This window comes from Manis javanica, chromosome 11, assembly GCF_040802235.1.
Source record: "Manis javanica isolate MJ-LG chromosome 11, MJ_LKY, whole genome shotgun sequence".
Taxonomy (NCBI): Eukaryota; Metazoa; Chordata; class Mammalia; order Pholidota; family Manidae; genus Manis; species Manis javanica.
Genome location: NC_133166.1, coordinates 40,909,464 through 40,935,679, shown reverse-complemented (window position 1 = coordinate 40,935,679; position 26,216 = coordinate 40,909,464). Strand labels below are relative to the sequence as shown.

At 38.2% G+C, this 26,216-nt stretch overlaps 1 protein-coding gene and 1 non-coding gene across 3 annotated transcripts in view; both read right to left on the bottom strand.

The window, feature by feature from the left end:
• Positions 1–26,216, bottom strand: part of NELL1 (neural EGFL like 1) — an 865,070-nt gene that overhangs the window by 352,496 nt on the left and 486,358 nt on the right. The window lies entirely within an intron of this gene.
• Positions 2,819–3,009, bottom strand: LOC118974073 (U2 spliceosomal RNA). The gene has a single exon (XR_005063654.1). It is a non-coding gene; the product is annotated as a U2 spliceosomal RNA (small nuclear RNA).

The window sequence follows — 26,216 nt, the reverse complement described above, 5'->3', positions numbered from 1 at the left end:
GTGACCTATCCAAACTGACACAGCAGTTCCTGGCCAATGGGGGGCTCACACCAAGCTTCCTGATTTACAATGGAGCTACTGCCTTATGTCACTTTTTCTACATTGAACTTGAAAACATACTGTGGGCCAACATGTAAGAAAACACAGATAAATATTCTTTCCATCTGTGATTCTAAGAAAAGAATCAGAATAAAAAACATAAGTGTAGCTGTTTTTCTTCTTTCGTTTCAGACTAACAAGGTTTCTTTTTTTTACCTCCTCTCACATCCCATTTTTTTGTTGTTATTGTTCGAAGACATGACTGATTTCCTAATCCTGTTCAACCTGACACCATAAACCTGATTCCAGTCATATTATTAAAATGAAAGAATAGCTACTGGGTCAGTATTGTTCCCAGTAACATCCATTATCCTTTGACAGGTAACACGGGGGAATGCTGACAACCAACCCGGAAAAGTCCCTGAAATACCAATGAGAATCTCACCCTGACTTTTCACAGGCGGTGGCTCTGCTCATGGAATATCATCAAACAGATCGATGCCTTCATTTCCTTAATTAATGATCATCTCACCGGGGGTTATTGTTTCAATCTTTATAAACTTTTTGCAAACAAGGAAACTCTTTTGAGCATTCACAAGCATATACAAGCCCTTATCCTAAATAAACACTCATTCTCAAGCTTCTTTCAGCTTACCATGTGAACAGATGTTCTGAAGCCTATAAATATGATTTTTACAAGGGAAATTTATACCAAAACCTTTCTCACATCCCCCCCCAGCAATAGTAATTTATTATGTACCTACTATGTGCTTTGCACTGAGCTGGCCCTTGAAAAATGTCTAAGTCAGGCACTGTTTGAGAGAATCCATATTTTAATGGAAAGTCAGACCACATTCACAAAAAGTGTTTCAAGATTTCACTGTACTAAAGGAAACAAATAAAATTCTCCAATGGTACATTTTTTCCCCTGAATCTTGAACAGATTTCTTTACTTGAAAATTGTGCTTTATTTGAAAACCCAACTCTGCTTTATGGTACTGGGACTGGGACTCTGAGAACCACATTGTTACTTTACCAGCTGTTCCTGGTTAGGCTCTGCCTCTAAAGTTGCAGGAGAACTATAAGGTTTCAGAATGAAGAAATGACTTCATCCTTCTTGGTTTTCCTTTTGCCTCCTTCCTGTCAACACATCATCTGAGCAGTGATCTTCAGTCTAAGAGCAGTGATTTTCTACAGCAAAGTTTAGTTCCACTTTGCAGTTTTCCCAACATTTGAAGACCACTCTTATGATACCCCCAGGTATCAACACCAGTTGGCTAGTACTCCCTCCCATAGACATCTACAGACCAATCCCACGATTCCACTTTTCCACTCTCAGAGACACTGGCACCAGCCAAGTAATGCCTTCTCCTCAGATATGTGAGTTTCAGCTCTGTGAAGCCCCTTCTCCAAGCTTCTAACTGTTAATAATTCCAACCTCATCCTTTACTTCTCCCAGCCCAAGGTGGTAACTACTTCCTGAAGATGTCTTATCAGTGATACCTTAATGTTCCCTTTTTGTCTTCTTATTCATTAATACGGAGTTACAGTTCATTTATTAAGTCTCTGTTGTAAAATAACTGGTATAGTTTCTGTCTCCTGCATGTACCCTGACTCACTGAAAAGCTCAATGGAGCCCATTTCCTTTAGAGCTCAGAACCTGGAGGTGGAGTGCCAGCATTTGGATCTCAGCTCCTCCAGTTAGTAATTGTATGAAGTAGTTGGGAAGTCAGCTCAACTCTGTGACTCTGTGTCCTCACCTGTTACATTGGAATAGTGGTAGCAACTATTTTATAAGGTTGCCATGAGAATTAAATGAGTCAACATACACTAAGTGTTAAAATACTGCCTGACCTCCAGAAGCACTACTAAAAAGTTAGCTCTTATTCTCACAAGATGAATCATAGACACTCAGAAACTATCCTCTGCACTTTGGTGGTTAAAAAGGGAAGAAATAACGATAATTTAAGGTGTTGCATTTTTCTATTATTTAAATGAAGATTAAAGGTTTCTGAAATTTTCCTTTGATCCAGTTAAGAAAATGAGGACACTTAAGTTGCTAAGATCAAGTAAAAACACAGAATTGAAGATGTCATCTATTCGTGATATTAAAAGAATTCAAACTTCCTACTGAGTACGTATGTAGTTCAGAGGCAGTAAAAGAAGAGGTATAATTTCCTGTTTCATTAAATCAGTATGTACTGCTAATGTGACAATGTGATGGAGGGACAGTGAAGGAGCTTTGGAGCCTGAATTAAGTTCCAAATCTAGCTCTGTCATTTCCTACCTGACAGGCTACTAATTCCCCAGCCTCAGATGCTTCAGAACCAACAGCCCTGGCACTTGGTAGGCATTCAAGGAATAGTTACTTTTCTCCTTTCAATAAATATGCCCTAAATAAATTCACATGCTTAGTTTCACCTTGTGCTACTTCTTCTGCTTCTCCCCATAAATACAATATGAAATTATGTCTCATCCCCCTAAATCAGTCAAACAAAAGTCAGCAGATTCTTAGTGATGACTTAATAAATTAAGTTTAAAAGGTCTAACATTGGTCCAGCTCCTGCACTGTTACCTTGGAGAGAATGAGTTGTTCAGCTTACCAAAGACTAGTGGGCTTTGTAGGGATGTGCAGGCGCTTAGGTACATCCTCACTCCAAAGAAGCTTCTTTGTTATGCTGCTTACTTTGACTACAACATAAATGGTGAGATGAGAAGAATGGGGCTGGGATTCAGGACTCACCTAGAAAGTGTAGTTTTTCTTTTTTTTTTTTTTTTTTTTTGGTGCACCGTTCCCGGAAGCACTGCAACACCAGGTCGATGCGTGGAGTGGACGGAGCAAGCTCCTATTCCATCTCCCTGCTCCAAAAATCCATTTAATATATTGTCCTTGGACAGAGGACGTATCAGATATCAAACTGATAAGAACAGATACTACACTTGATCTTAGCCAAAAGGCCGAGAAGCGATGAAAGTGTAGTTTTTCTAAGAGAACATCTTTGAAATACAGTGTTCAATTATTAGGGGAATCCATGAAAGAAGGTTTCTTTGAAAGAGATGGAAACTTAGATAAAATATTTGCAATGGGCCAAGAAAATGAGGCCTAAACCCTGGCCCAGAGAAGGGACAAAGAAACACACTACATGCAAACAGAAGTGGGTGTGGACATCACAGCCGAAGAGCTTCTGAGACAACATGCACAGAAACGACTAGGCCAATGTGTTTGCTGCCCAGCCAGAGATGAACAAAATTCTCCCTTCTATTAATTGAACCCTAAACAGCACCCAGCTGTAATAAAGAGAAATAATTTATTTCTACATTATTTGCCAATTCATTTCTCTTTTACAGAAAGGAAAATTACTGCTCTTGATCTTAAACAGATATTTTCTGACTGCTCAGAAATCATGTGAGAGGCCAAAAAAGAATCTATCTGTAAATGCTGATAAGAATCATGAACAGCAGTGTGGCAAACAGAATCAGGCACAGATTAGTAATTCCAGATCAGAACACATTTCAGTCATATAAAAATTTGTTTTCCAATTAACACTTGCTAATTTGCATGACAAAAAGGAAACATCTACTCAGCTTTGGAAACAACCATTTCTATTTTATTGAAGAATAATTGACATACAAATTTGTATTAGCTCTGTGCACAACATAGTGATTGGCTATTTACATGCATATGAAAATGCCCACCATGATAAATCCAGCTACTATCTGTCACCATACAAAGTTGTTACAATACTATTGACCATATTCCCTGTGACTTATCTATTTTATACCTGGAAGACTGTACCTCTCCATCCCCTTCACCTATTTCATCCATCTTCCCCTCCTCCTCCCCTCTGGCAACCATCTGTTTGCTCTCTGTATCTATGAGTCTGTTTCACCACCAAGGCATGGACTCCTCACCCCTTTCCACTGCTTGTACTTGTCCCCACTAGACAGATTGTCTCTGAGGAAACAGAAAAAACTAATCTGCAACTGTGCTTGCTTACAGAACACACATACCTGTCACAAGGGCCAAACTATAGAGCAAGTCACAACCAGAAAAGTTCAAGGTGACCACCCAGTTTCATCTTTAACCTACTTTTTAGCTCATTGTACCCTTATTATATTATATTGCCAAACTAAGTTCCAACCCAGGCAGGAGAGATGCATCTTGCTAGGCACAACTGGTACCATATGCAAAGGAGACTAAGAGACTGTGCATGGACCAGCCATACCTGGAAATGCCCACCCCTTCCCCCAGTCCCAATGCCCCTATCACTGTCCCACCCTTCTGGCCCCTTAAAAGTCTTCACTCACCCCCTTCAGTAATAAGGTGTCTTTACAGCATGCACTCTCCCTCTCCATTCCTTGATTAAAGAATAAAGCTTTGCTCTGCTAAACTGAATTTCGTGTCCTTCCATTGGCACAAGCAACAATGGGCAAGAGGACCTTTGTTGGGGTCCCAACCCCTCAGAGAGAATCGGTAATAATTTGTTTTGTTTGTTTTAATTTCACATACAAATGAAATTGTCTTTCTCTGACTTACTTCACCCTCTAGGTCCATCCATGTTGTCACAAATGAAAAATTTCATTCTTTTCTTTTCTATGAATAATAATCCATTGTGTATATATTATATATATATATATACACACACCTCATTTTCCCTATCCAGTCACCTATTGATGGGCATTTAGGTTGCTTCCACATTTTAGCTATTGTATATAATGCTTTAATGAATATAGAGATGTATATGTCTTTTTGAATTAGTGTTTTTGAAAATAACCACAGATTTTGTTTTGTTATATTTTCAGATGATGGAATATTAATCAGAAAATATGCAATGGTTTAATTCTATAAGGAAAGCAAACTGATATTGCCTAGTGCCTATGTACACACACACTATCTCCTAATCATTTATCTGCAAACTATGGCCTAGGAGTGAATATGGCCTTCAGGCTAAATTCAGCACATCCCACCCAGTAAGCTACCTCTGTCTGTGAACAAAATTTTATTGGAACACAGCTACACCCATTTATTTCTATACACCTTACAGATGCATTCCTGCTATGATCCTAGACTTGAGTAGTCACTACTCAGACTGCATGGCCTAAAAAACCTAAAATATTTAATATCTAGCCCTGTCCAGAAAAAGTTTGTTCAGCCCTGTCCTAAACTGTTGCACAAATACTTCATTTGAATTGTATAAAGCTCCTCCTAACTCAAATTACATTCAAAACATGGCTCCTGGAAGGAAATAAAAGGCTGCTCATTGAGTCTTCTCCTTAAGTCAAGTTCTAGTGTAGTCACATTGTGTCTAGAAATTTGGGTGGATGGTAACTATGGCTACTAGATAAATATATATTACTGAAGCCCAATAACCAATTTGGTCCTAGAGACATAGAGACATAAAGATCTTTATTTATCCAAAACTAGTAATGGAAAAGAAAGGGAGTTCTGTATAACTGTCATCATTCAATGTACTGCAAATAAACACTGAGTTGACACAGAGTGTGTTTTTTCTGTATCTCATCTCTAACTACAATCTGTAGCATTCTTCATGGAAACCTGTGGTTTAGACTACAGAAACTCCTACAAAGATTCCTACTTTCATAATATCCAATACTCATTCACAAACTTAGCTACTTAAGTAATTTCTCAGTATTTAAGACATGATGAAATTATTATTATTTATTGAAAACTCTTGGAAAACTAGAAAAGTGGAAGACAGTGAAAAAAACTTAGTCTTGAAATTTGGGTTCTTTTTTAGGGAATGTTAGTTAGTCAAACATCTTTGTTACTTAGACCTGAGGGACCTTTAGTAGTTAGGTTTACCTTAAATTTTGACATTTAAACAATTACTCGAATTGTCTTCTTCCATCCCTCTGTAAAAAACAAACAAAAAGCTCTAAAATAGTAATATACTGATTCAAATATCATCCTTCCAAGAAAGATTGTATTCGACTCCATGAAATAGGGACAGATAACATAAGAAAACTATTATATGAAATATCCACACAGTATGAGTTTATTAGAGAAATATAAATACTTACTAAATGTGCTCAAAATTAAACTTTCACCAAAATATACACAAGACTTTCATGAAGCTAAAGAGTATAATGTGAATTGTCAAAAGGTCAAAATACGAAGCTATCAATTGAAAAAAGTCTTAAAATCAGCTAGATTTGGGGCATAAGAAGCAGGTACTGGGCAAGGAGGGACAGAATTCAGGAAGTTTTCATCAACGATTAAGCTTGGAGAAGGGAGCAATAATGGGGAGGTGGGAGGAAGCAAAATTGTAACACATAAATGCTAAAAAGAAAGCTGTAGCACATTACAGAAGCGTGCACTGACAGAAGATAGTTCTGCACTTATCAACAGCATGATTGCAAACATGTGAATACAGAAGCACCAAAAACTAATAAATGAGGACCAGAACTAAAGGAGCCTAAGATAAACAGTAGAACACACAGCAGATTAGCTGCATAGGAGGGAGTGTGATAGGTAAGAAGGAGTGGCTGGGTTATTGCAGTAGAACTGACCAATTCATGAGATGGCTGGGTATCAAATTCACTTTTCAAAAATACTCTTTCCTTTACACAACTCTTATGGTCAAGAAACTACATTGAAAACCACCGGTAATCATGTTAAAACTAAGGTCACTGACCTCCAGTTCTTTCATCCACACACATTCATTTAACATTTACTTATTAAACATCTATTATTAGTTACAGAGCACTTATTATTTAATAAACATTAGGCCTAATATTCATCATCATTCTAAGTTTATACCTCAATACTACCACATGTTTAAGTCTATCATAGATTCCCCGATTGGTCCCAATTCTTCATCCACCCTCTTTGCCAGGTAGCTTTTTTGTAACTCCTGCTAAAGAAAGAGTGTATTTCCTTGTCCTTTTATTTTGTTCTCAGCCATGTGAATTGCTCTCACCAGTGGATATTAGAAGATATGATGTAAGCATGTGCATGTTTGCTTGGGCTCATCTTATACTTCCCTTTGCCATAAAAACAGCATGCCTTGGCTCACCTGCTGTCCCAGCAGAGAGGCGAGATCAGGGACACACATGAGCAGACTCACATCATGAAGCACAGCCACCCCAGCCAGCCCACAGGTCCTTGAGAATAAGTTATGTTTTTAAGCCACTGAGTTTCCAGTTTTGAGGTGGTTTGTGATATATCATCAGTGTGGCGACAGCTAACTAGAACATCATCAAGGCATTTTCCTTCACTGCATTTTAAAACCCTCCAAATACATTATTTCCTCTCTGTCTATATTTCTGCTAGTCTCCTGCTTGAAATTACCTCTCTTTACCATTTTCATATTCAAAATAGTTTGTCTTTTCAGGACCTAGCTCCAGGCTTTTTCAGAGAGATGCCTTCAGCTATTGATCTGATTCTAAGCAAGACTATCCCTGAACTCCTGTGCTAGAAGTTGAAGGCTACAAGTCAGATGACAATCGTTTTATAAATCAGTTGCTCTCAATCTGGAGGATGCTGGATAATTTGAACAATCTGGTCAGGTGCCTGTGATATTATGCCCTTTTTCTATTCCTGGCCTGGTGAGACCACAACTCCTCAGCCTTTCACAAATCTCCATCATTCATAAAATTACAGTTATTCTTTCCGATCTCTGAGAGCTGCCACAGGCTACCTTCCAGTTTTGCCTTACAACCATAAAAGCCTCTACTATCATTTATTTAATTTTTTCCATTAAACTGACCTTTATTTACTTAACTAAATGAGCTAATAGGGAAACTTGAGAATTGAAAAAGAAGTGAATTTTCCTTTGTTATTCATGGTAATACTATTAATTAATGCCCAGCAAAGTGCCTTTAAAATAATCTGGTGTATCATTTACACTCTTCTTCCAAGTGGAGAGGGGAGGGGAAAGTGCTCTGGGTGATTCCATTGTTGTTATTTTTATCTGTTCAACTAGATTGCAGAGTCCTCAGAGGATGAGGATTAAGTCTCCTTTAATACTTGGTAATTGGTGGCCTCAGTCAGACAAGGCCAACAAAATAGAGAAACACTGTGGAAAGGAAGGAAATCCTTATTAGAGCAGCAGGACCATAAACCTGTAGCATTTCCTTTACTAGTTCACTAAACAATTCTAGATATTATAACATATGCTCATATTAGTGTCTAAGAAACAACTCAACTTTACCAGATAACACGTTATCACTCCTTAAGCCTGGAGTCCATTAATGTCCCCGAAGTCCATTAACATGGTTTTGGGTGAATAGCGTCTGGATGGAGGAAGATGAAGCTAAATATTCAGATATATTATACATTCTTTGCAATGGAAAGGGTATGGGCTTTAAAGAAGGAAGAGTTTGGATCTTGTGGATAAAATTGTAACATTTCCAGAGTATCTCACCTGGCTTTAGTGGATTTGCTTATCCTCAGGGGTGGAAAGAAGTTCATCTCCATGTCAGTGGGTAATTACCGGGGCAACCGAGGGCGTGTCTGAACCTGACGGTTGAAAGGGAGGGGTTGACTTGCTGCTTGCTTGTTTCTTCAGGAGCAGAGGAGATAGATGGCTCTGGACTACAGTTTGTAAGCAATAAATGGGTTTTAAACATTATTTCTCCCTTTGACTGATTTCGGTTTTTAGAGGTATTTATAAGTCCTCTCCCTGAACTTACAATCTGAATCCCAATTCTATGATTCATTATTTGAGTGACAGTGGACAAACCCATGACTCTATAGATTTGTTTCTGGATCTGTAAAACAAGGATAGCAGTATCCATTTCATAGGCTGCAGTGAGCATTAAATGAACTAAACAAATAAAATATGTAAAATCATAGTACAGAGTTAAACCCATACTACAAGTTCAACAAATATCCATAGCTCCGCTTCACCCACTTATAAAAAGCAAATCATGAAGAGATTCTGGTGCCACACAGTTGGAAGTTCTCAGAAGCAGCAGAGGTTATGAAGTTTATAAGAGTCAGTGAGGAAGTTGATTAAAGGGAATCAAATAAAAGAAGCCTACACCTTTTGTGCTTCCCATAGAGCAAGCACCAAAACTGCTACACAGCTCTTGGTGCAGTTATTTTCAAAGTGCAGAGAACTCACAGCAAAAACACTATGCAGATTCCTGGGTCTCTCCTGCAGTACACTAAATCTAAATCCCTGAGATGGTCACTCCAGAATCAGCATTTGCAACAGGTTCTCCAGGTTTGAGTGTGCAACTTGAAGTCTGCGTATCACCACTGACACAGTGATCCATTAATATGACTCCCCAGGAATCGAGTCTTGGCCAAAGCACCTGGGCTATCTATACACAATGCCTCCTGGCTTTGGGGAAAAGGCAACCTCAGGCAAGCCTGTCACCTACAAGGAATCTTTTGTTTGTGCATCTGACGTCAATAACCCTACCACTAGGGGAAAAACACATTTAGATAATTAGGGCCAGGAAAACAGAGTCTTGGTGCCACTGTCACTACTAGCTAGTAGTATAAATTGACACAAATTAGAATTTATTCCCACATTGGAGCCCAGTTTGCCTGCATTTATTGGTACACTTTTCAGTCCTGGGAATTCCTCGTTCTTACTACTAATCTTTATTGGCGTTTGTAAACACAGACAGAAACACAAAATTCTAAGAAGTTTCAGTCAGGATCTACATGATCAAAAATTCACATTTGTGCTACCAACTAAACTTTTGACTGAAAACAACACAGAGACGACCCACGCTTGCTCAGGATGTGACATAAATTAAGGCAAAGTGAATAAGGATGCTAGGTGTACCTCTTTCTCTTTTGTAAAGAACCCTTCATTGTTCCCCAATTTCATGAGGCCATTTCTGTGGAATCAAATTGAAAGGCCTACAAATGCTATAATGACTATTCTAACTCAAGAGCAATTACTAATGAATTTGAGCCTACTAGAAAGACACTTGTCAGAATGTCATCACACAATAACACTATATGCTCAGAATCTTAGCTGAGCCAAAACTGGCTCACAGGTAGCTTTTTTAGAGTCCCCCTGTGATTTACAAATGTAACTTACCATTTTCCAACATCCCACATGAGGAAAACTAAGGGTCTCTTGGGATAAGCACCTTCTTAGTCTCCTCAGTTCCTCAGCCTTGGGAATGATCTTACCTCTCCTCGCAGGAGAAACAAATCTTATTTCATTCAAACAGCTAAGCGAGAATTCAAAACAGAGTGAAGACAGTGCAGTTCTGAGCTGGACGGTGCAGAAGTCTAAGGAGACAGAAAAACTCACATCTCCACTTAGGTAGCACTTACTATGTGCCAGGCACTGTAAGTTGCTTTATATGCATTAGCTAAATTAATCCTCATAGTACCCCATTAAGAAGATGAAGAAGCTTTAATCACCACCATCTATTCCCTTTCAATGCAAATAAGAAGGCCTAGAAATAACAAGGGAAGAGTAGGTAAAAATTATGGCATAGAATAGAAACCAGGCAGGAAAATATGGGAGTTCAGGTTAGATAAGGTGAAAGGATCAGTTGACTAAACATCTTGAATGCCAAACTTGTAAGCCAGAGTTAGACTTCACAAAGTCTGAATTTTTCCACTGACTATGAAAGCAATCATCCCAAGGAGGTATTTTAAAACTAGGTTCCAATATTTAAATGTATTCAAAGACAGAACATCGTCATTTGAAGAAATAAGTCACAACCACCAGTGTCATAATAATCTGAAGCTCCTACATTGTAGATCAGGGTGGCCAACAATCATCAGATCATTTTATTTGTGTAGATGCTAAATGAAAAAACAATGATATCTACTGAGCCACCCATTTTTCACCTTAAAGATGAGAAATGCATAAATTTAAAACCAACACTGTCACACACTATTTCAGTGGATTATTTTCGAATTCTAAATTGGACCAATTAAGGACATTTTCCACCTGATTAAAATTCATCATGAATTCAAATAACAGGAAATATTTACAGTGATTAAGTACGCTTTGCCAATAATTCCCTCTCATATCTCTTTGCATCAGGATATAATAAATGTGCGAACAGAAAAAAACTGAGCTCTAACACTGACGCTTGACTTAAAGAAAACGAAAGAGAGCACAAACATGAAATTGAAGAATGGTTAGTAATAAAAATCCAGCCCTGAAGAAAGACCCGGAAACCAAACAAATGAGAAGATGTCATCTACATGCGCTAATGGGACTACCGCTCACAAACCCACCCAGAGTGCAGAATGGATAGGAAAGAGCTTACTAAATAGGACATTCGTTTGGAAATGAAAGAAGGCTAAGGGAAACATTGCTTCCCATTTGACACAGCAACTCAGTAAACTTGGATTCCTACAAGGTACTCTTATTTGTTACACGGAGCAGTATTTTCAAATTTGTCCTGGCATGGCCTGTTTCTATAAGAGGACAAGTGATTTGCAGCTACTGATGATGAAAGTACAGAAATTTAGAATGATTTATTTCCTGAATGTCAATGAAAATGGATTCAAATACAAGTTTCCTCTCATTCACTTGCCTTGCAGTTTTGGGGAGGAAGTGAAAGAAGTGGAGTTAGATTACAGGGATTAATTACATGCAACCTGTTGCCTTTCTTATCTATTTAGCCCAATTTGAGAAATCATAAATGATGTGGGGTTATAGCTAATCTGAACACACACAGGAATATATTCATCATGTGAACGGTAGCACAAAAGACAAAGAACAAGGCTTCTAAAGCCATCTCTCCATGTGAAGGGACAGAGTTATTGCTGCTCCTTTCCCATTCCTTCCTCCAAACTCCCCCATATGGCCACGTGCTTTGCCACAACTGTAGAAAATTTTCTCCTTCCTTGCATCCCCATTGTTTTTCCCTCCACATCTATTGGTTCAGACAGAGAATACATTTAACCAGCTATCTTATAATTTGAGAAGACAAATAGTGGTCTAGAATGTCTGATTACCTCCATTTCGCATTAAGGTCAGCAGCTTTTTTTTAGTTACCTATTCCACTCCCCACTCAGTGTTATTAGATGCTTTGAAGGACAGGGAAGATTAACCCTGCATGCTTCAGACATAAGACATGCTTGACTTTTGGTTACCTACCATGAAAAATTTTGTGGGAAATGTGCCAGTTAATAAGCAAGGACTGTTTGGTAGGATGGCCACACATTCCAGTTTGCTTGGTACAGTCAATTTCTGCCTGTTGTCCTAGTACAGTTATTTAATAGCACCTTCTTTTACTTTTAGGAATGACTTGGTTTGGATAAAAAAAATATACCCTATGCAGTAATGACAACAGTATTACTGGTATTACAAAAAATCTTGGGGGTGGAGGCAAGATGGCGGTGTGAGTAGAGCAGTGGAAATCTCCTCCCAAAACCACATATATCTATGAAAATATAACAAAGACAACTCTTCCTAGAATAAAGACCAGAGGACACAGGACAACATCCAGACCACATCCACACCTGCGAGAACGCAGCGCCTCCCAAAGGGGGTAAGATACAAGCTCCGGCCCGGCAGGACCCGAGCGCACCTCCCCCCAGCTCCCGGCAGGAGAGGAGTCCGAGCGGAGAGGGAGAAGGAGCCGAGGACTGCTGAACACACAGCCCCAGCTATGCGGACCAGAGCGCAGACACAGTGCATGCACGGGGCCCTGGATACTAGGGAAACAGGGCAGGAAGAATGGTGAGTGGGTACCGGAGGCTGGCGCTGGAGGACAAAAGACAAGCGAGCGGCCATTTTTTGTTGTTGTTGTTGTTGTTTTGTTGTGGAGAGTGCTTTTTGGAAGTCTTAAAGGAACAGGGACCCAAATACTAGGGAAACAGGGCAGCAAGACCGGTCAGCGGGTGCCTGAGGATAGCACAGGAGAATAAAGAAACACGAGCAGCCATTTTTGTTTATTTGTTTGTTTTGCATTGTTTTGTTTTTCTGGTTGTTGTTTTGTTTTGGTGGGTGCTTTTTGGAAGTCGTAAAGGGGCAGGGCGGGACACTTAGTCCAGAGGTAAGGAATCCGGGAATCTCTGGGCATTCTAATCCCCTGGGCTGCAGGGAACATGGAGGCTCCTTACGGAGAAAAATACCCTCCTGGACGACTCCCTTCCAACGCAACTCCACCACTTTGGAGCAGCAGCCCGAGCCAGGCCATACCCACAGCAACAGTGGGGATAAACTCCATAGCACCAGGGCAGGAAGCAGAAGTGCTGTCTGTATGCAGCTACCCAGCACAAGCCTCAAGAGGTCACTGTTCTCCAAGGAGAGGAAGGCCACAAACCAACAGAAAGGGAAGATCTTCCAGCCGTCACTCGTCCCAGTTCTGCAAACTACTCCTATCACCATGAAAAGACAAAATTACAGGCAAACCAAGATCACAGAGATAACAGAGAAGGAGACAGACCTAACCAGTCTTCCTGACAAAGAATTCAAAATAAAAATCACAAACATGCTGATGGAGATGCAGAGAAATATGCAAGAAAAATGGGATGAAGTCCAGAGGGAGATCAGAGATCCAGAAAGGAGATTACAGAAATGAAACAAACTCTGGAAAAATTTATAAGCAGAATGGATAAGAAGCAAGAGGCCATTGATGGAATAGAAACGAGAGAATAGAACGCATAGAAGCTGACATAGAGAGAGATAAAACAATCTCCACGAATGAATCAATATTAAGAGAACTGTGGGACCAATCCAAAATGAACAATATCTCTATTATAGGAGTATCAGAAGAAGAAAAGAGAGGAAAAGGGAAGGAAAGTATACAGGAAGAAATAATTGCTGAAAACTTCCCCAAACTGGGGGAGGAAATAATCGAACAGATCATGGAATTACACAGAACCCCCAACAGAAAGGATTCAAGGACGACAACACCAAGAAACATAATAATTAAAATGGCAAAGATCAAGGACAAGGAAAGAGTTTTAAAGGCAGCTAGAGAGAAAAAGGTCACCTATAAAGGAAAACCCATCAGGCTATCATCAGACTTCTTGACACAAACCCTACAGGCCAGAAGAGAATGGCATGATATATCTAATACAATGAAACAGAAGGGCCTTGAACCAAGGATACTGTATCCAGCACGACTATCATTTAAATATGATAGTGGAATTAAACAATTTCCAGACAAGCAAAAGCTGAGGGAATTTGTCTCCCACAAACCACCTCTACAGGGCATCTTACAGGAACTGCTCTAGATGGGAGCACTCCTAGAAAGAGCACAGAACAAAACACACAACATATAAAGAATGGAGGAGGAGGAATAAGAAGGGAGAGAAGAAAAGAATCTCCAGACAGTGTATATAACAGCTCAATAAGCGAGCTAAGTTAGGCAGTAAGATACTAAAGAAGCTAACCTTGAACCTTTGGTGACCACGAATTTAAAGGCTGCAATGGCAATAAGTACATATCTCTCAATAGTCACCCTAAATGTAAATGGACAATGCACCAATCAAAAGACACAGAGTAATAGAATGAATAAAAAAGCAAGACCCATCTATATGCTACTTACAAGAAAATCACTTCAAACCCAAAGACATGCACAGACTAAAAGTCAAGGGATGGAAAAACATATTTCAGGCAAACAACAGTGAGAAGAAAGCAGGGGTTGGAGTACTAATATCAGACAAAATAGACTTCAAAACAAAGAAAGTAACAAGAGATAAAGAAGGATACTACATAATGATAACGGGCTCAGTCCAACAAGAGGATATAACCATTCTAAATATATATGCACCCAACACATGAGCACCAGCATATGTGAAACAAATACTAACAGAACTAAAGAGGGAAATAGACTACAATGCAATCATTTTAGGAGACTTCAACACACCACTCACCCAAAAGGATAGATCCACCAGGCAGAAAATAAGTAAGGACACAGAGGCACTGACAACACACTAGAACAGATGGACCTAACAGACATCTATAGAACTCTACATCCAAAAGCAACAGGATATACATTCTTCTCAAGTGCACATGGAACATTCTCCAGAATAGACCACATACTAGCTCACAAAAAGAGCCTCAGTAAATTCCAAAATATTGAAATTCCACCAACCAATTTTCAGACCACAAAGGTATAAAACTTGAAATAAATTCTACAAAGAAAATAAAAAGGCTCACAAATACATTGAGGCTTAACAACATGCTTCTAAATAATCAATGGATCAACGAACAAATCAAAATAGAGATCAAGGAATATATAGAAACAAATGACAACAACAACACAAAGCCCCAACTTCTGTGGGATGCAACGAAAGCAGTCTTAAGAGGAAAGTATACAGCGATCCAGGCACACTTGAAGAAGGAAAAACAATCCCAAATGAATAGTCTAACATCACAATTATCGAAACTGGAAAAAGAAGAACAAATGAGGCCTAAAGTCAGCAGAAGGAGGGACATAATAAAGATCAGAGAAGAAATAAACAAAATTGAGAAGAATAAAACAATAGCAAAAATCAATGAAACCAAGAGCTGGTTCTTTGATAAAATAAAGAAAATTAGTAAGCCTCTAGCCAAACTTATTAACAGAAAAATAGAATCAACACAAATCAACAGCATCAGAAATGAGAACAGAAAAATCACGACAGACTCAAGAGAAATGCAAAGAATTATTAAAGACTACTATGAAAACCTATATGCCAACAAGCTGGAAAACCTAGAAGAAATGGACAACTTCCTAGAAAAATACAACCTTCCAAGACTAACCAAGGAAGAAACACAAAAGGTAAACAAACCAATTAGGAGCAAAGAAATTGAAACAGTAATCAAAAAACTACCCAAGAACAAAACACCCGGATGGACGGATTTACCTCAGAATTTTATCAGACACACAGAGATGACATAATAAACATTCAGCTTAAAGTTTTCCAAAAAATAGAAGAGGAGGGAATACTCCCAAACTCATTCTATGAAGCCAACATCACCCTAATACCAAAACCAGGCAAAGACCCCACCAAAAAAGAATATTACAGACTAATATCACTGATGAATGTAGATGCAAAAATACTTAATAAAATATTAGCAAACCAAATTCAAAAGTATATCAAAAGGATCATACACCATGACCAAGTGGGATTCATCCCAGGGATACAAAGATGGTACAAAATTCGAAAATCCATCAACATCATCCACCACATCAACAAAAACAAAGACAAAAACCACATGATCATCTCCATAGATGCTGAAAAAGCATTTGACAAAATTCAACATCCATTCATGATAAAAACTCTCAGCATAATGGGAATAGAGGGCAAGTACCTCAACATAATAAAGGCCATATATGATAAAACCACAGCCAGCATTATACCGAACAGCGAGAAGCTGAAAGCATTTCCACTGAGATTGGGAACTAGACAAGGATGCCCACTCTCCCCACTGCTATTTAACATACTACTGGAGGTCCTAGCCACAGCAATCAGACAAAACAAAGAAATACAAGGAATCCAGATTGGTAAAGAAGAAGTTAAACTGTCACTATTTGCAGATGATATGATACTGTACATAAAAAACCCTAAAGACTCCACCCCTAAACTACTAGAACTGATATCAGAATACAGCAAAGTTGCAGGATACAAAGTTAACACACAGAAATCTGTAGCTTTCCTATACACTAACAATGAATCAATAGAAAGAGAAATCAGGAAAACAATTCCATTCACAATTGCATCAAAAAGAATAAAATACCTAGGAATAAATCTAACCAAAGAAGTGAATGACCTATACTCTGAAAACTACAAGTCACTCTTAAGAGAAATTAAAGGGGACACTAACAAATGGAAACTCATCCCATGCTCATGGCTAGGAAGAATTAATATCGTCAAAATGGCCATCCTGCCCAAAGCAATATACAGATTTGATGCAATCCCTATCAAATTACCAGCAACATTCTTCAATGAACTGGAACAAATAATTCAAAAATTCATATGGAAACACCAAAGACCCCGAATAGCCAAAGCAATCCTGAGAAAGAAGAATAAAGTAGGGGAGATCTCACCCCCCAACTTCAAGCTCTACTATAAAGCCATAGCAATCAAGACAATTTGGTACTGGCACAAGAACAGAGCCACAGACCAGTGGAACAGACTAGAAACTCCAGACATTAACCCAAACATATATGGTAAATTAATATTTGAAAAATGAGCCATGGACATACAATGGCAAAATGACAGTCTCTTCAACAGATGGTGTTGGCAAAACTGGACAGCTACATGTAGGAGAATGAAACTGGACCATTGTCTAACCCCATATACAAAAGTAAATTCAAAATGGATCAAAGACCTGAATGTAAGTCATGAAACCATTAAACTCTTAGAAAAAAAAAATAGGCAAGAACCTCTTAGACATAAACATGAGTGACCTCTTCTTGAACATATCTCCCCACGCAAGGAAAACAACAGCAAAAATGAACAAGTGGGATTATGTTAAGCTGAAAAGCTTCTATACAGCAAAAGACACCATCAATAGAACAAAAAGGAACCCTACAGTATGGGAGAATATATTTGAAAATGACAGATCCGATAAAGGCTTGACGTCCAAAATATATGAAGAGCTCGCCTCAACAAACAAAAATCAAATAATCCAATTAAAAAATGGCCAGAGGAACTAAACAGACATTTCTCCAAAAAATAAATACAGATGGCCAACAGACACATGAAAAGATGCTCCACATCACTAATTATCAGAGAAATGCAAGTTAAAACTACAATGAGGAATCACCTCACACCAGTAAGGATGGCTGCCATCCAAAAGACAAACAACAACAAATATTGGCGAGGCTGTGGAGAAAGGGGAACCCTCCTATACTGCTGGTGGGAATGTAAATTAGTTCAACCATTGTGGAAAGCAGTATGGAGGTACATCAAAATGCTCAAAACAGACCTACCATTTGACCCAGGAATTCCACTCCTAGAAATTTACCCTAAGAACAGAGCGATCAAGTTTGAGAAAGACAGATGCATCCCTATGTTTATCGCAGCACTATTTACAATAGCCAAGAATTGGAAGCAACCTAAATGTCCATCGGTACATGAGTGGATAAAGAAGATGTGGTACATATACACAATGGAATACTACTCAGCCATAAGAAGAGGGCAAATCCTACCATTTGCAGCAACATGGATGGAGCTGGAGGGTATAATGCTCAGTGAAATAAGCCAAGAGGAGAAAGAGAAATACCAAATGATTTCACTCATCTGTGGAGTATAAGAACAAAGGAAAAACTGAAGGAACAACACAGCAGCGGAATCACAGAACCCAAGAATGGACTAACAGGTACCAAAGGGAAAGGGACTGGGGAGGATGGGTGGGTAGGGAGGGATAAGAGGGGGGAAGAAGAAGGGGGATATTAAGATTAGCATGCATGGGGGGGTGGGAGAAAGGGGAGGGCTGTACAACACAGAGAAGACAAGTAGTGAATCTACAACATTTTGCTATGCTGATGGACAGTGACTGTAAAGGAATTTATAGTGGGGACCTGGTATAGGGGAGAGTCTAGTAAACATAATATTCTTCATGTAAGTGTAGATTAAAGATAACAAAAAAAAGAAAGAAAAGAAAAGGGGGATTACTCCCTGATAGGATAAATCTAACTGTAAATCAACAATGAATACATGCTTTACATCCTTAATTTTGATCACTTAAAGGGTGTCAGATGATCAGCTATGGAGGTACACTTTTCTGATAATATTCCTTTCTCTTAGAAAAAAAAAAGCAGTTCCTGTGTGGTGACCTCCAATGAGTCCTACCCAATGGTATAAAGGGCATATCAAAGTGTGGGCAAAGGGTCTGTTTGTGTTTACACAGAGGATCAAATCCTAATTTCGCTACCCAGAAAATGAACTAAGATACAATATGAACAACTTCCAACATCAGCACTCTCTGGAAGAGTCATACCAGAAGATGATCATCAAAAAACCTCAACAAAGATCCAGGCGATACTGCAGTTTTAGCTGCATCCATCCCACCCATTCCTGGACTTGCCATTGGAAGGAAGAAGGAGATACCTAAGCTGGCCCGTGCTTTCAAACAACAAATTTGACTAGATCTATACTGTTGAAACTCAACCAAGAATTAGGAGAAGTGCAAGTTGTAGCGCTCCAAAATCTTACAACTACACACTATCTACTGTTAAAAGAACATATGGGATGTGAACAGTTCCCAGGAATGGGTTGTTTAAATTTGTCTGATTTCTCTCAGACTGTTCAAGTACAGTTGGACAATATCCATCATATCATAGACAAATTTTCACAAATGCCTAGGGTGCCTAACTGGTTTTCTTGGCTTCACTGGAGATGCCTGGTAATTATAGATCTGCTTTGGTTATGTAACTGTATTCCTATTATGTTAATGTGTGTGCACAATTTAATTAGTAGTTGAAAACTTATACATGCTTAAGTTACTCTACAAGAAGATATGTCAAAGAAATAATCAATCTTCCCATGTTTTCTTCCGTCTGCTACCTCTATAGCTTTTCTTCTTCCTTCCTAATTACGACCCTTAAATAGAATTTGTGCCTCATATCGAATTCACCGAGTATCATAACTCCTCCAAGTGGTAAAGATACCTCAAGACAAATGCCGGGCATAGAAGCCACAGGGCATAAATCTGCAAAGAAGTAAAAAGCTAACCTTTTCACACAATATGGCTTCTCTCTCACTTACCAACTTTACATTTCCCTGTATGGCCCCGGAAGATGACTGATTAGCCAGAGACGGGTAAGATTCCTCAAGGGAGGAACAACCTAAGACAGGCACAGTCGCAGGGGGGCCATCAGGTGAGAAATTGGGATCAACAGAGGTGAGTCTTAGAACCTCACCCCCCCTGTTTTGAGAGAAATCTGCATTCATGGATGTTTTAATGCCCTTGTCTAGCTTGGATTAATACATAGTCTACAGGCACACACCTGATCATCTACATTTGCTCTCTTACAACACTAAACTATGTTTTCTACCTTTATCTTCCATCTACCTACCACTTTAGCATTTTATTAAAAATAAAAATAATAATAATAATAAAGGGAGAAATGTGGAATCCACATATAAATCAAGTATAAAAATCAAACGAATATTCATATTTGACCTGATTGTTTATCGTTCATAATGCGTGATCAAAACTGAAAGTTTCTGTGATGACTGCCCTTGTACTGTTCACCATCTAAGAACTTATTCACTATGTAAGAATTTGTTCACCATGTAAGATCTTGTTCGTTATGCTTCAGAAGATTGGAGACTGATGAGAATTAGGCTTGGGGTGGATTAATGATTGTGCATTGAATCCCCTGTACGGAATTTTATTGTTGTTAACAACCATTTGATCAATAAATATGAGAGATGCCCTCTCAAAAAAAAACAGTGAATTTTACACTTTGAAAGGGTATATTTTGTGGTAAATTTTTGTCACTTACATCTTAATAGAGCTATTATCAAAAAAAAAAGAAAGAAATCTTGGCTCTAGTCCCTTTTGGCCAGATGACCTTGGACAGTTTTCTTAACCACTTAGAGCTTTAGTTTCCTTGTCTGTAAAACAGGGAGCACAATAGAACTTGCTTCATTGGAATTGTTGTGAGGATTAAAGAAATAAATGTATGTAAAGCATTTAGAGTACCTGGCACATAGGACTAACCATAATCAGTATTGTAAGGTAAATTTTAGTTGAAATAAGCAGGCAAAGAGAGGCAACAAAGGGCTAGCTAGTTTATTTGAACGTAAATACCTGGGCGAGATTTCTCCAGTCTATAGAAACGGAAGCTGGGGAATTCGCATGTAAGTAGACAGGCAGCAAGTTTTTAAAGAAGGTAGGGGGAGGCAGAGCTTAGATTTACAGCGGCGAGGACTGGCTAGCTCAAGGCACATTTTTCTGGTTGGGAGGGGGCAACAGTCTGGGACTTTGACAGGTCATCAGTGTCTGACGTGGAAGGGGGCAGCAGCCGGGGACTTTGGCACATCATCAGTGTCCGACGTGCTCGCTCCTCTTATCAGTGCTTCCAGCCTTACAGGTATCATTTAAGACACAGATCATGTTTACCTACTCTCAGAACCTTCTCCCAGATCAGACACACACCTCCAGACTAGGTCAGGTTCCTTTCCACTGCATTCCTACAGTAACACACACACACACACACACACACACACACACACACAGCCACTCTCATCCTCCATCCCTCCTTCCCTCTAGGTATCAAGGCAATAATCTCATCAATAAATACTACTGAATGCTATCCAGCACGGGTCAGGTACTGTACAGGCAATATTTAGGGGCTTGTCTCTTTCTGAAGACAGAAAATGTGCCCTATTCATCTTACTATCCATCTTGCTTAGTACATAGTTTGTTCTCAAATGTCTGTTGAACTGACTTGAAAGCAAGAAAGGAGAGGGATATCATGGCCTGTTCCTGGAGTAATGCAAAAATATTGCATGAAGTGAAACTCATGTTGGGTAATAAAGGGTGGGAGGGTTTTGATAGGCAGAGGAGACAAAAAACTGCTATTCTACCTTTAATTTCTTTTCTTTCCTGATTGCACTGGCTGAAACTGCTAATACACAATGAATGGAAGTGAGAGTGAATGTCCCTCTCCTTTTCCTAATCTTAAGGGGAATATTTTCAGTCTTTCACTGAACATCACAAATATGATGTTATCTGTAGGTTTTCCATAGGTGTCCTTAATGAGGCCAAGAAAATTATCTTCTATTGCTAAAAAAAAAAACTCTGCTATTCTCCTGTAAACCACATACATAAGATGTTAAACTAGAAAAAAGAATGTGAATGTGCTTTGTAAACTGAGAGCACTGTATATACCTAATTATAAGCAAAACAGAACTGGGAGTTAGATTGATACTTCCAGAAAAACTGTCAGTCTGTAATTTACATGTTCCCTCACTGGCCTCTACAGTGAAGGCTGAAATTTACCCCATTTGCCTCCTATTGTCAAATAACTCATCTAAATGAGGATGTCTGGCACATGGTGTGTCTCATACCACATACTGTTCTGCACATACCTCTCTGAGAAGTTGCCGATTGTTTCAAATCTAATCAAACTTGAAATGCATGGGGGAGCTAGCTATTTAGGGACCCAAAGTGAGTTCTACTGTAAAGTGAATTTAATACATTAACAGAGAAAAATCACATTCTTAATATCTATTGTTTCTAAACCTGAACTTGTTTTCAAAGTGTTCTGTAAAATGAAGGCAAAGTAGCAACACATACACACACACACACACACAACCTGTCAATGGATCAAGTCTTCAAGCCCCATGAAATGGTAACATTAAAAAATACCCAGTTTTCCCCACACTCTTTACCCAGAAATATCTAGGTTAAGCTGCAAGCTGCCTTTAAAAAGGAATTATGTAAGAGATACATTTCTGAAAATGTGCAGAAATAACCTCAGCCTTAAACATGTACATAAAGTATTTGGCACAGAGAATGGCATATACTCAATATTCCATGAATGGTCTTCTTTGTAGTAATGTCATTTTATATAAAGATACTAGGAAAGCAGGATTAATAGACCCTAAGACTAATCCTTCAAGAAAGATAATGGTACTCACTCAGGATAATATATGTGAACAAAACTATTTGGGGAATAATACCAAAATAGCAGCTACTTTCTCAAAGCCAGGAAAAGCAGAGAGAGAAGTGGATTTACAGCCAGGATCAACCATATAATCACAGAGAAGGGGCAAGTTATCCACTGAAAATAAACACTATGGAAGCAGCCTTCTGTCACTGTACCTGGGGCCTGCCTGGCTGGTTGAACTGTGGCTTTGTCCCCACCTGTCCCCATTCACATATGACATGATATAGCAAACCAGAATCCATAAATAAAATGACTGCCAGCTAATAAGCTTGGGCTAAAATGTAACAAGCCTTCGGTCTTCTGACCTGGTACTGTCCTCAGGAGCTGCTGCTAGTTAAAATCTACTAACAAGGGATCTAGAATTTTAGGTTTGGACAGAGCTGAGGAGATGGGGTCTAGATTAGACATTAATGACCCTATGGTGTTCAATAGGTAGGTCTGAAAAATAGCCTTTAGGGTCTAATTTTAAAATGCCCTTCTTGAACCTTCACAGTTACTTTCACACTAGTGACAGTTGAAAACAAATTTGAAATACAATTGTTTGGGTCTTTGAAAACCAGAAAATCACAAAGAACATTTCACCAGGTTCAAAGAAAGTTCAGAAACATGCAAATGTAATTTCAAATGCCAAAGTCATAAGAAAAATACTTATTTTCTTTATAATAAAAATATCTTACTAAAAAAAATCAGTGCAAATGTAATAACAAAGCATTAAGGGAGATTGATCTAATTTAGAGAAAAATTGGAGAAGAGACTAAGGGAGAAGCAACAGAAATCCAAACACACACCCTACAGCCCCAGAAGAGTACTATAGTGTTGACTTTAATATAAGGAACTTCCATTTTGGACCCCAAGAAATACCTTACAGTAATAAGGTAGGCTTCTTGAGGAAAAAGTTACAGCAGCAAACATATATGTATGTCCTGATTTAGAAATGCAAAGGAACCCAAACTTCAGTGGCTTCAGAATGTAAGGCAAAAGTTAAAATAGGAAAACTGCTTGTCTGTGAGTTATAAGCAGCTCATATACAAATATCTAAATATTTATATAATGTATATATTTAGATACATAAATATCTAAAAATAGGGAAAACACTTATGGCATTAAAAAGGCTAATAATGAATGGAAATCTTCACACTTTGTTAAGTGAAAACAGCAATTTACAAAAGAGTCTATCATGGTTCTGTTAAAAAATACAAAGGCATGTTTATTTTGTGCATAGAAATGAAAAAAGTATACACAAAAAAAGCTAATAATTATCTCTGTATACATACAAGTACATATACCAAAAATTTACTCTCTGTGTAAGTACTATATACTTAAAAGGTATTGTGTGTATAAAAGTATATGTACCAAAAAGCTAATGATTACTCTGAGTAGGATTACAGATAAATTTTGCTGTCTTCTTTATGTATATTTATATTATACACAAATTCCTCAGTAAGCAGGTATTTTTTTTATAATCACAAAAATAAACCTAAAACAGTGGGACTAAAAAGTGTACAATTCATTAATAAGACTATTATATTAATAATATAAGGAAATGAAGAAAACATGATGTTTCAGAACATCAGGAAAACTTTTCAGAGAACAGCCATAAGGTCAAGACTGGCTATATTTGGATTCACTTATGAAAAATAACCTACTCAAAAATCATGACTAATATGCTGTATACTTACCTAAATAGTGGTCTCTAAAGAGCTTACATGTACCTGAATCTGCTGTGTTTATCATTTTGGTCAATGATATATGTGGACATCTATGTTATAGTGATCAGATAAACAGATTACAGATAACATATTAGTAAGAAGATAAAATATTAGGTAATAGAAATTAAATCCAAAAGGATCATACCAAGCCAAGAAGATGGGGATGAGGGCCACAAAATAAAATTATCTGTAGATAAATATAAATTTTGTTCATTGCTGCATTTAGAAATAATTGCATGTGTACTATATATACAAATATATATAAAACATTTATATATAAAAAAAGTTGTACATATACTATATATATATGTGTGCATGTGTGTGTATACCTACACACATACACTGACCCTCCTTCAACAAAGCAAGAAAGCTAGCAAAAATGCATATAGTAAACAAAGAAAGACAGTATTATATAATAGGCAAATATGACAAACCAGACCTAATTTATTTGCAGGAAACATAGGAACATATTGTTGCAAAGAAGTGTGACACATAAGGGTGAGTCTGCCTACAGTTCTAGTTGGATTTCAAATTATGTCTCCAGGGTATTCTCTCTCAGTCTCTTTCTCTCTCTTCTTTGCTTTTTTTTTTTTTCCTTTTGGCCTGATTCTCTTATTACAGTACCATAGACAAATGATGTGCGATAGAGCCATGTGGAAGGACATATGGTCACCAGTGGTATTACACCACCTGCCTGCAATTATGAACCAAAAGGACAAGTTTTCCCAATGTCTTCAACAGAGAAGAGAGGATTATTCTAGCTGGCCTGGCTTGGCTCAAATGCCCACTCAAGTGTCCAAGGGTCAGACTGTTACATGATTAACCTTTGTGCCAAAAGGTGACCAAGGAGTTGTGATAGACCATCCCATTAAGCACAAATGTAGTAAGGGGGTAGTTCTCCAAAGATTCTAGAATACAGGAGATGAAAAGGAGTGCACACAGAATAAAACTTCAATTAGCATCACTCATAACATAATAGAAAACTGTAAACCTAATTTATTAGAATAGGCAACAATAATATCAGTGACAGAAATGCATACCATACAGTCCTGCATAGTTACTATGTGTGAGCCAAAATGTAGCTCTCAACTTCCTAACAGTCAAGTGAAAGGGAGACATACACAGTTACCAGATACACATCATAAAATAAGAAAAAGTCATTCTTTCAAGAGAGCATCAGCTTTTCCTCATTTTGATATTGAAACATGAGAAAAATTTCTTAGATTTTCATAATAAAAAAGGAGACTATTCTATGTGGTACCCCACACAGCATTTTTAACAACATCAAAAATACAAACAATAAATTTCACTTGGTTGCCCATCTTACATCCCTCAGTGCTGGGTACTCGTATAAGCCCAAACACCAATTGACAAAAGTGGTTCTATAAAGGGAAAACATAAGCACCAAGGTCCCAAAAAAACACTGCCCCAAATGATCTGACAAGATTAAAAGGTATAACTTAGAGTATTTGGAATGATGGATGGACCGAATATCCTTCAGGCAATCCTGAGTTTTTATAGGAATTATATAATAGTAGTGTCACAGTTTTATCTCCTGTCAGAATTCAGAGAGTGGATGCACAGCATCACCAAGAGAGAATTGAATCAAATGCTCTGACAAATAACTGGGAAGAAGGCAACAATAAAGTCCTCTGGCAGGACTCAAGGAGTTTAGCCAATGCAAATGCCAGAGCCACCTGACTTCCAAACAAAACCTTCCTCAGAAAACAATTCTCTGCCTGCTTCAACAACAAAAAATGATGAGTTGTTGGAAAGTATGCATAATTCATAAACTGATAGCTATGATGCTTGACAGCAGCACTTGAGGAAAAATACTTAGGAGCTTTACCTGACCATAGGTTCAATCAGAATCAGCAGGTCAGAGATTGTAGGAAGATTTAAGAGAACTACCATATCTAAAACAGGAAAAGATCCTGTCATTGG